Source organism: Electrophorus electricus, unplaced genomic scaffold (genome assembly GCF_041902795.1).
Source record: "Electrophorus electricus isolate QZ-2024a unplaced genomic scaffold, ASM4190279v1 Scaffold27, whole genome shotgun sequence".
Taxonomy (NCBI): Eukaryota; Metazoa; Chordata; class Actinopteri; order Gymnotiformes; family Gymnotidae; genus Electrophorus; species Electrophorus electricus.
Window position 1 is genome coordinate 2,287,906 of NW_027658550.1, and position 12,927 is coordinate 2,300,832.

The window sequence follows — 12,927 nt, forward strand, 5'->3', positions numbered from 1 at the left end:
CAAGGAAGAAACAGTTCCCTAAGGTTTCAACAGCTTAATTAAGACAAACTTCACATGCAGGCACAGGGAACAGTGAGACCTTTATCACAATATCTGCTTTGGGAATATGATAAATTATCTCTTAACGCCAAACAACAGACAACCTTTCTAACAATGGAAACTAAATGTTGTAGATATGTTGCCAAGAAACATGTAGTGTTACAAACACTTTGTAGATATTTTAAAGATCATTTTAGTGTGAGTCAATGTTATAATGTTAGCTACACCATGCAAGAAAATTAATCTAAGATAGATACCTAGCTTTACCAATTCAGCTGTATGTAAAATATATTTTAAACATCTTGCACTAATGCTTGGAACATTAGGCGTTTGATTACATCTGTGTCTGCGATTTTGAAAGTGTTTTTATCTTCCCTGTTATATCTACTATAATGCCCCATGTTGTGCAGTTTACCAAAGAGTTTTGGGGTCAGCACATGTCATGAATTACTTTCAGGTGAACAAGATATGTCATACCCTTTTAACCCACTGGTCCCTTTCTGCTTCGTGGGAGGTTGTAACCAGAACAGCACACTGTCTCTCTTTTCTCTGACAACCGACCCTCTCTAGTGAATCCTTTCTATTTGTTAGGTCCTACTCTCTGACCAGTCTGTTAAATCAGGGGGGAATCTGGATATGGTGAAGACTTGAGTTTGAAGATAAAACACCTGACAGTACATTAATCCTGTCTAAAAGAATACAAAGTTTAGGTTAGGTTATTTTATTCAACTGCAATTTAGTATTTCAGGTTCTTTCATTTTTAAATCCTTCCAATACAGCTATGGGAGAAGACAGTAGGCTATTCCAAGATTTATCAATTTGGTGGTTTCACACAAATACTACAATATATTGATGGAAATTGGAATATGGAATAGAAAACAACTTGTAGCCTAACACAAATAAATAAGATTCACAGCTACATAAAGAAAAAAAAGGTAAAGTAGCTTGTTGAGTTTGGAGCTGCATTCAAAATAGTACGTTCTCTAATTTTTAACCTTATTTTTCCTTTTTTGTAATTCTGTGTGTGCATGTAAAATTAACTTCATGAGGCAATCATTCACATTATCAGATACCTTTGCATTTGATGCACTGCAAGGCTGCTTGTTTACTAAACATGGGAGGCAAGACCTCTCCCAGGGTAGCTTGTTTTTCGCCTTCCCAGCGCTAACTACTCTCTTGTGTGACTGTTCCATGCTATTACCGTCAAAGTAATAAAGTATTTGAAGGTATATTAGGTCTACGTATACAATTCTGAGATTACTTTTTGTTACGGAGTAGCTACAATAATAAAACCTAGACAGTCAGATCCAGTGCAACTGTAAGTAGCTAGTTAGCTAGCGTTAACCTAATGAACCAGGATAGATAGGTTAGCTAACGTTAGACGGTGTAAAGCCAAACACGCCATCAGTGCTGAGTGTATTTGCCTTAGCTAGCGAGCTAACTACACAGCGGCAAAAGTCATTTGCTGGCTGTAGTGTTTGTAAGTAACACAGTAGCATTTACAATGTAATATTTAAAATTATATCTTGGCTACAAAACACAGCCAGGATCCCCGTTTCGTTGATTTGGTTGGGCTGCCAAGACAACAAAATAGTCCGCTGATGCTTTCGTTAAAGCTACAGTACTCCATCTCATGTCAGTGTCTATTTAGCTGCTATTTTTTTATTAGTTTCTGATAGGATCTTTAGACTACGTCCGATGCTTTTCTTTTGTTTTCGATGCTTTTGAAATTATCTTAAATTACCAGTTCTCTTCTTTTCTATAAGTATGTTTTACATCAAATTCGGAAACGTACAGCCTTGGTGGAAAAAAAACAACAACTATCGATTATATTTTTGACGAAGATGCTACCTATGAAACTACATTCACAACGGAGCTAGTTATGTAATGTAATGCAATAAATGTAGACCTGTTTTATATAGTCCATGCAACAAAGTTACACAGAATCCTACAATTAGTCTACCTTAAGCAAATCCAAACATTGCTGTGAAAAATCACTTCAGGGATATATTAAATACGTGCCACCACCTATGGTAGACATTTGACGGTTAATAACGCCTAATAAAAATAAACATGTTTTCTTCCAGTAAATTTACATTTACGGCATTTAGCAGACGCTCTTATCCAGAGCGACTTACAAAAGTGCTTTGTCATTTTCTCATAGAATACGTCCTAGTATTCCCAGTACAGTAGGTTAGAGTCCAATATACCAATGATCTAGACTACTGTAGAAATACAGGGATCACTGTAGTAGGAAATCAAGAAACGTGTGTTGGAGCCTTTCGTGAAAAAAAAAATATAGCTAGGTAGAAGCATGATGCAAAGTTGACTTTGGTATTGACACCAAGAGTTATATATGCAACCAGGTAACTCGGGTTTACTCCTTTGTGCTCTATTGGCCTGTTGTTTCCATTAGGAATTACTTGACGTTTTTGTTGTAGGGTGCTATTCTCTGCTTATCCACTAGAGGGCAATAAAACGCATTTATTCTGAATGAGCCACACTTGACCAATTCGTCAACTAAATGAAATGTGGGTCATGCAAATTTCGCACGTCTGCCTTTCTTGACTTTACACTGGGCGTTTCTGAAATGGCTGTCAAACACAATAGACTTCCTCCGCAACTAGTATTTAATAAGTTATTAAGAGCATGCAGCAGATAGAAGATTTCAGTAAATAGAGGATATTGGTAAAATAAAACCTAAATAAGAGAAAAAAGGAATAGACCAGTGCCAAACCCCAAAAGCCTGTTTTATTTAGCAATCAGAGTAGTTAAAATGTTTTAGGTGCTTTTGTCAAATGCTTGGTTTTAGAGTTAAAGAGTTAATTAATAATTATGCCCTGTGGAAGTTTGTGAGAAGCAGTTTATTTGGGCCTTTCTGAAACTATAAAATCAAGCATTGTACAAGAACCACCTATACCTCAGTTGAATTTCTATCAGTTTACATACTCTCTCTCAGACATATCAAACATCATTTCAAACTGGACTTCCATCGCTAAGCCCAGATCTTTCTCAGGACCAAATCAGTTACATCTACCACTCAATCACTTAGAAGCATATCTTTCAGAAATTAAACTCTGGATGAAACACAACTTTCTTATGTTAAATAGCAACAAGACCGAGCTTATCATAGAACCAGTTTTACTCAGGATTGATTTTGAGCCTTTCACTCTAACCACTGATGATATAGCTATGTCCCCTTCCCCTGGTTAGAAACCTGGGTGTTATCCTCAGTGCAATTCTTTCATTTGTACATTGTACATTGTGTATATAATCATAATATACATATATTGTACATACATTGTTAATATATTTTGTACATACATAGAAAATATATATTTATCTGTATATATATTTTTTTTCTCTATGCACCCCTGGTTCTCTTCCTCAGTTTGGACAGAGCACTCTCCACCATTTCACTGCGTGTTATACTGTGTATGACTATGTATGTGACGAATAAACCGAACTTGAACTTGAACTTGGCACCCATGTTCATGCTACTGTTAAGATGTACTTCTTTCACCTGTAATATTACTAAAATCCAAAATCCGTCTGCTAATAAATCTCTCATTCATGCTTTCATCTCTAGCCTCTCAGACTACTGAAACACTGTCCTTGCAGGCATTAGCCCTTCTCTCCTTCGCAAGCTTCAGATGGGTCAGAAATCTGCTGCCTGTCTTCTCATTCAATCCCAGGTACACCAGCACATTACACCCATCCTCCAGGATTTTCACTGGCTTCCTGTTAAGTACCACATTCATTTCAAATCTTCCTTTTCAAATACAAAGCTCTCCATCGTCCAACACCTAAACTATCTGATCTTTTTGACTACAAACCCAATCGCTCTATCAGATCTTCTTCTGCCGGGCTCCTTACTGTTCTACACCCAACCTTCATAGCTTTGTTGATCAGGCATTATTATTATTATTATTATTATTATTATTATTATTATTATTATTTTAACATCATCATCATTACCATCACCATTGGAGCATTACCTTATGTCTTAGCAGTGTCTCAAGAAAGCAGAGATGCTTAAACGCATGCAGAGGAATAAGGATAAAAGGCACAAATAAAGTGAAAACCAGAAACAGACTTAGTTCATTATTTCCATTTACTCAGAAATAATGAAATAAGAAATAATGTACAATTGTACTGATTGCAATCCCACAGTTGTTTACCAACAATTATGTACATACTGTACTTTATACTGGTGTGATTCCTTCATTCACACTGTATTTGGGCAGAGAGCTAATGAAACATAATAAAGTGAGGAACACTAGCAAACACTGAGTCAAGTATAAAAAAAAAATGGTATGTTAAAAAAAATTCCTAGTTATGATTTCACTTTATTTTTTTATGGTTGATGCATCTTCATAAGTGCATTACTGACAAGCTTTAGTCAGAGAGGACATAAATATCTTGGTGACTTTGTCCAAGTCTTGGTGTGTTTCATAGAGAAAGCTTTGTTTTCAACATGGCTACATGTTGGCTACTATACTGAAAAAGCTTACAATGCCTCCAGAATACATGGCTCCAGTATTCATTTGAATGTTATAGCAAAGGGGATATTAAATTAGAGAAAATGTATAACTGAATATTACTGTTTTGGATTATATAATTATTTAACGTTTGAACCCTGAATACAACATAAATTATACAGCAGTTACAAAAAAAGTCAAATGGGCTAGTTGATGTCCTGTGGAGACAAGAGCTGAATAAACATGAATTAAGTGATCATTTCCTGAAGTCATCCAGCACTACTTACTTGCATGCATTGCTCCTCCCTTACAAACACAGAGCTGAAAGGCAAAATCTGGATGTAAAAACCTGTTTCTGGTGCCTGTATAAAATGTTTGGGAAATGTCTGTGTGCGTTTGCATGGCCTTAATTTTGCCTATTAGAAATGCTACACTATAATGGCCTATAATGCTATTAATCAATGTCAGACTATATAAATGTATTGTTCCATTAGTGCAATTCTTAAGCAATGTCATAACTATAAATACTTCATTGTATGTAGTAGGCAAATGAATAAATGAAGTACATCATTGGTGAGTAGTTATTGTGGAAACCAAATTTGTATTTTTATGTGATTAATGAGCAGCCCTTTTATTTTTATATATATATATATATATATATATATAATTGTATAGTGTGCATTGTCTTTAACATTCCTAACATATCCTCATTAAAACTGCATTTTGAAGTTAGTATCAAATAAATGCTTGAAATTAACTACTATTAATGTATATTGTACACATTCAAAGTTACTCATTTAAGTGTGTTCTGATAAATAAAAAATCATGATGACTATAAATAATATTTTATAATGAGATGATGCACCATCATGATTGCACACTTTGGATAGCAGAGTGGTGCAAAGAATACTGTTTTTCATATTTGTATGATACCTGTGGACTAGTTAGAAAGAACTACTTTGATCACTGAGTAAAGAATTATTTAAAAATGTCTTGTACACCACATATCTGTTTGCCACTATAAATGATTTAATTCCATATTCTAGCCTCCCCCTCTTGTCCCAGTGGAGTTATAATGTTTCATAATAAGTTACAATGGGAGCAGACTCTGACAACAGCACACTCTGAGCATGTATACATCTACAAGATCCTGATTACTGGTAAAAATCAGTTTGTCAATAAGTGAACTGAAGTGTTCACATGCACAATAATAATAATGTGATTATGTAAAAAAGGACAAAAAAGCATATGAAAAACAAACAAACAAACAAATTGCTATATGGGATCAGTGAAATCGGGGGAATTCTCTACAATGGACCTGATCTTAAAACCTTGTCCTCTTTGCCCGGCTGCAGAACAAGAGAGCCCATATTCCACTTACACTGACATAAAAAAAAAAAAATAGAAATCTGATAAAGCTGTTCATTTGCCCAGATTAATTAATTAATTAATCTGGGTTTTGCTTTGTGCGATGTAGAGCCGAACACTGATAAACGTTTACGTGACATTTTACATAGGAGTCTTATTTCCCTTTGCAGGGGTAAATGCACTCAGTGGCATTTGCAGTAAAGCACTGAATTACATTCAAAATAGACATGATTTATAGAAGCAAGCATTTCAGTTTGCTCAGAAAGTCCCCTGGATCCAGTCAAATGTTGTGCTCCAGCGGAGTACCAGGACAGAAGTGATCTTTGTCTAGTCTCTCACTCATCTGTGTGTCGATCGGAGGAGCCTCCTTACAGCAGAAGTATTGCTTCCAGAGCCGCTGGAACGCCGTGCGGAACTTCTTGATGCGGAATGCATACACGATGGGGTTGACGGCGGAGTTGCCGTGGGTGAGCAGGATGGCGATGTAGAGAAGGAACATGGGCTTCTCGCAACCAGGGCTGAAGAGTGTGATGCAGTTCAGGATGTGCAGTGGGAGCCAGCTGGCGGCAAACAACACAAGCACAAGCGCAAGCGACTTGGCTAGCTTCAGCTCCTTGTTGTAGTACTTGCTGGGGTCGCCATGGCCCACACCGACCTTCTTGTTCAGTTGCTTGTGTGATGGAAAATATTATTTGATCATGTATTATCATGTGATTCATATGTAATGATTCATATATAATCATGTTAATCCTTTCCATCATATAATCCTATATGAATGGTTTAGTCTGCAACTGACTATAAAAGACAACTCCCAGTACACAGTTAACATGTAAAATGAAAAGTTATTTACTGATCTAACTTAAGCTAAATAGCAACTAAATCTTTTGAACATACAGTATTCTATTTATTATGCACATATGGTAATTCTATCCTGACTCATGAAAATGTGGAATTCTGAATTGTGTAACGTTTGTAAGAAATTGTAGTGACTTTGCTATATCCTCTTCCTCAGAGCTGTTCACAACGGAAGCATCTCACCTGCGGACTCTCAGGGTTCTCGATCAGGTGTTCTTCCAGAAGAGGAGGAACCTTTTGACCGTAGAAGAACTTTCCGGTATCTTCCCCAACCTGCCCCAGGTCTACAGTCTTCATGGTCAGTCTCTCTGTGTGCGAGCGTATGTGTGTGCGTGCAAATCCGCTCCATTTGTCTTAGTGTGTTTTCAAACCTACATTTCTGAAGCCTACTTGGTGTCTAAATCATAATCAAGATTAAAGAAGTGTAAAACCCACCCAAACTGGGAATTTAATGACAGAACAATATCAGCTATCGGCACCATGCCATTACTGTGAGCAGGTATGGACTGGAGGCTGTACATGTTGTTTCTGCGGTGGCCTTCATGACACAAGTAGAGTTCTGTTGCCCACTGACACAACTTTCTAACAAACCACATATACACTGGCTCGCTTAAACAGATTCTGTTTTGTGGCGTTGCATTTGTGTTTCAGTGAATCTATGTGAGTCCATGAAGAGGCTGAGGGACTCTTCTATAGTTCAAGGCATCGGAGACATCATGGTGTCTAGAGTGAGCTGGCTAGTGTTACTCCCTTTCTAGTTCACATCATCTTTTGGTGCTGTCTAAAATGAAGGGGTTGTTCTGTGTAGTGTGGGATATACTTGTTGCTTTACTTGATATGTCAGTAGCTCATGTGTTTGTGTGTGTGCGTGTTAGTTTGAAGACGCTGCAGGAGAGGAGTTCCAGGAGCAGGTGTCTCACCTGTGTAGTCAGCAGAGTCAGGCACTGGAGCTCATTAAAAATAAACGCAAAGACCCACGTTTCACGCACCTTATACAGGTAACACTTTTTAGAGGTATAAAGCCTTTGGACAAACCTACAAACACTAGAGCTTCTGCCATATTTGTTAGTGGGCTGGGTTGTGAATTGGTTGACCCATATTTTGAATTGGAGACTATCCAGTCTTTTATATTTGACTTTTATTGCAGCACATAACTTCTAGTGATGCTGTTTTAGGTATAAATTGGTGTTGCAGTCAACAGAATCCACATTTGGACTTAGATGTCCTTGGCTCATTCGTGTGTGTGTGTGTGTGTGTGTTAGGAATGTGAAGCCAGCCCTCACTGCCGCCGACTACAATTAAAGGACCTTCTAGTGTCTGAGATGCAGAGACTCACCAAATACCCCTTGCTGCTGGATAACATCATCAGACACAGAAGGCATGTATAGAAACCCTCACATACAATGTATTGAACCATGAAAACACTTCAGTATACACACACATACCAGCTTACCAAGGAGGCAAGCACACACACCCTTTCTCCTGGATTAACACTAGTATGTGCCCCCACAACAGCTGGTTCTCCAGACCTGCAGCCATTGCTGAGGGCACAGGCGTGCTGCCGTGGGATACTACGAGCTGTCAATGAGGTCGTCAGGGAGACGGAGCACCGGCGACTGCTCAGCCGTTATCAGCGCAGGCTAGACTTGTCCCCTCTGGAGAGGCAGGCCAGTCCTGTCGCTGCTCAGTTCAAGGTACGGCCTTACTATGTATCCACCATCTGCCTTCCAAACAGCTTCTCTGGTCTTGGAGCACCTGATCCAGAGTATGAATTATTAACTATATTCTTTTTCTATGTAGAATCTGGACCTGACCACTAAGAAAATGATCCACGAAGGACCGTTGACTTGGAAAGTTAGTAAAGATAAAGCTATCGGTAAGAGATCATCACAGCTGAACAAATCACTGTTAACTCTGGGGAATGCAGCTATTGAGAGCATGGTGCTATGCTGACTTGGAGTTATTTGGTTCCCTGCTACCTCACACATGACATGGTCTGAATAACTGTGTGTGTGTGTGTGTGTGTGTACACCTGCATCTGCCTGTATGTTCATACGTGTGTATACACATGTTTCAAGGACTTTTAATGTGAATGGATGCTTTCAATGATCTGTGTGCAAGCTTGCATACATTTTTGTTTTTCCTCTTGCAAATGATTACTTGACAGGTCCATTCTCACTCTGTGTGTGTGTGTGTGTGTGTGTGTGTGTGTGTGTGTGTGTGTGTGTGTGTGTGTGTGTGTGTGTTCCAGACATTCATGCTCTGCTTCTCTCAGACATGTTGGTGCTACTCCAAAGGGGTTCAGGTGACCGTTTGATCTTGCGATGTCCAGCGCGCTCACTGGGTGGGGTTTGGGGTAGGAACACGGACCTCAAAACCCCCTTTTGCCCCGTTGTTCGCTTGGATTCATCTCTTGTCAGATCTGTGGCTACAGGTATATTTGTAGTTATTCTTACAGCTATGAATAGCCAGAATAGATGAATGGGTCTGGAATAACTATGTCTTTATTTTATTTTTAAAAAATTAAGAAGCCAGTTAGAAATTGCATGTGGGTTAGTTTGAATACATTGTTTGACAACCTGCTCTTCTCTATCAGATAACAAGGCCTTGTATGTGATCAGTACATCAGAGAGACAGATATACGAGCTGGTGGCTGGGACTTCCTCTGAGAAAAACACGTGAGTTTGTTTTTTTGTCTCTCTCTGACCCACCATCTTCTCATCAAGGTCAACCAGTCAGCACTGCTGTGTCTGTTTTGTGATAACATTTATGGTGTCAGGCCATTTATGTTCAGATGATTTTAACAACATTGTGCTGTTGTAGAAATTGGGACCTGATGGCTTTAGCGATGTTTCCACAGATGGAAGAACCTGTTAGAAAAGACCATCTCCTCGGCCTCTGGAGGCAGTGAAGCCACCAAGCAAGGATCAACAGCTATCCCAACTGACCAATCAGAAGCCTACATGCATACTGGTGGGCAGGGTTATGTGGGAGGACGAGCTAAAATGGCTGATGCTGCTCTTCAAGATGGTAAGAATTTGTTACACTCCGTTACACAGTCATTGTTGCACTATGATAGTTAAACAGTATATTTCTGGTGGTGGTGGTGGTGGTGGTGTTTTTATAAATAGAATTTTAGCAGGCTCAGATATTTACCAACTTTTTTGCACCCTTTGTGTTCTGCCAGTCAGGACACTAAGACTGTTGATCCTTGGATCCTTGGATCCTTTAGAGGCTGCCAGTCAGAAGCAGAAAGTGACATCATTGTCCTCACAGCAAGAAGGGCAGGAGATGCCTTGCCAGTCACCAAAAGGCCGTTCACACCTGGAGATGCTGAGGCATGAAACGAGGCCCTGCCAATCACGAGCAAGCATACGGCAGCGCATGATAAAAAATGTGGATGGAATCTTTCAATCAATGAAGGGGCTGATGAAAAACCTGCATCAGCTTAGGGTAAAGTGGATATATTACTCACGCTCTCTCAAACACACACACACACACACACACTATCATTGCAGCTAGCTAGCACTTTCATGTTATGTTTTAAAAGAATGGCTTTGTGCACTTGTGAGATCCTGGTTAACTCCTTGTTTTCATTTTCATAGGAGATTGAAGCAGACCACTGTAGACTGCTCACAATGGTGAGAAAAAAGTCACCTGTCAGTCAGTTCAGATGACACCATCCATGGGTCTTCCTCCATTATCAGGACACCATCTATTTATCTTGGGTCGAGCGATGGTAAGTGTGTCAAAGAAGCCATTTATAAATACTTGGGCTAAACCTGTTTAATGCTGTACCACAATTCTTTTTGATTGTACCAAACAAAAAGATCTAGTCTGGAATCACTAGAATAATTTGGGGTTGAGTTTAAATGGAGCACACAGTTGAATATTAAAACATCACCGCAGATCTTGGGTCTTGCTATTGCCAGACTGAAAACTGGCCTTCAAACCTGTAGCAATTCCCAATTTTAACTTTAAGAATTTTATGTATTTATTTGAATAATGTTTAGTATTGATTTTGGAGTTGATGTAATTATGTTGCTTATGGTGTACTACCCCTGCAGACTGTGGCAATTGTATGGTCATCTTTCCAACCTGTTTAGGTAACGAAGAAGGGCCAACAGAACCAGTTCAGCCCAAGATCCATTCTACAGGATTTTGATTTATTACACGAGACATTGTAAAGAGTTTTACTTACACATTTGAAACATGAACACACACATACTAAGGGTGTGGCATTCCTGCCATTTCATACATCCTGTGTAGCTCTTTACTAGAATCCCAGCATGCCTTTCTCCTGGGAGAAACCTGCAAATATTGTATTGTCTGCAACTGAGAAGAGAGACAGGACAGACGAACCTTCAGCTCATGCACCGAGTTGGAATAAAAAGCATTCAAATGAAAGTCCAGATATGTGAGGTGTTTTTTTTTTTATTAGGTAAAGCTAAAGTTGGAACAAGGGAACTGAGGTGACAGTTTAAAAAAAAAATTAGTCAATGAAGATGAAGAAATGGAACTAAAATGAGACTGAAAATGTATGGCTGAGGAAATGAATCTGCCCATTAAAGGGACCCCCCCCCCAAGCACTTTACCCAATACATGTATGTTAATACTCACTCACGTCATCAGTGACAAACTGGCAACCCAACAGGTGCCATTTTGCTCGAGGACCCATAATCAGCCCATGTCAACTTGACCCAAGATTGTGGCTCTCTTCGCCTTATGGAATGTGTGGATGGGTGACTTAAACAAATTCAGGTTCTTTTTCACTGGGACCCCTGCAAGACACATGGGCTCCAAGAGAGTATTTTGCATTAATATCATCATATGTCTATGTTGTATCCTTTATTTTATAAATTAACACTATGCGAGAGCAAAGAATAAAGAGTGTGGAAGGAGTTTATTTTATTTCTTTAAGCGTTCTACAGAATAGAAAATAAAGGTTTGGCCTCTCTTTACGCACAATGGATAAGGCAGGGCGTACTGGGATTGCCATTGTGTTGTGGCAAGACATCATCTTCACTGCTCATTACTGTATACTTATTTGTGCAGCCCTGTTCTGGACTGACTCCTGTCAACATTGCAGGGAACAAAAAGGAACATATTTGTTGTCTGATATCATGTCATTACCTATGAAGGGGCACCTTCTGTGTAGTGTAAATACTGTGAAGCTCGTCCCTCACCTCTTGAAATGGCTCAGTGATGCCAGGGTTGGTTTTTGACACATATGAAAGGATTTATACTTTGATCTGTTAAGATGTTGGTAGAAGTGGCTCCTTTACACTGACTCCAGTTTGGCCTTTGTTGTATAATGGCTAATGTTATGGTTCAAAAAAGAATGAAATTGTCCAAGATCAGTGTTAAGGACCAGGTTCTACCTTAATCTAGCTGCATCTGGATGCTAATAGCCTAATGCTAGATTATGCCATCACATTTCCCTTTTATAAACTAACCTGTGAAAGGGAGAAGGAAGAATGGCCCTCTATCCTGTGTGGCTTTCCCACTCCCATGTGTTGGGACTGTTTTGAGGGTCGTTGGTGTAATTGGATTTTGGGGTGAATGTGGACCGGGCTTTGACAATTGACAAAATGTATAGAGCGGCTGGTCCATTTTTGGCTTTGTATGCAAGCATCAAGATTTCAAATCTGATGTGGTCAGTTACTTCATACTGCCAATGAAGTGAGCGCAGCAGTGGAGTGACATATGAATTTAGGAAGATTGAAGACCAGTGATGCAGCTGCATTATGGACAAGTTGTAGAGGGCTGATGGCTCTTAGAGGAAGACCAGCAAGTAGCGAGTTGCAGTAGTTTAGCTTTGAGATTACAAAAGACTGCACAATTACCTGGGCAGCTTCCTGTGAAAGAAAGGGCCGAATCCTTCGTATGCTACAAAGGAGAAATCTGCAAGACCAGGTCAGATTTGAAATATGAGTAGAGAATGACAACTGGTTGTCCAAAGTTATGCCCAGGCTACGAGCAGCTTCAGATAGTGATACCAGGGAGTTCTCGATGTACATAAGCTTGGCTTTACTGGGGTTGAGCCTCAAGTGGTGGCTGTCATCCATGACACAATGTCAGTCAAGCATGCTGAGATAAGTCTGGAGACCTGCGTATCGGAGGGTGGGAAAGAAAGAAATAATTGGGTGTCATCAGCATAGCAGTGGTAGGAAAAGCCATGAGA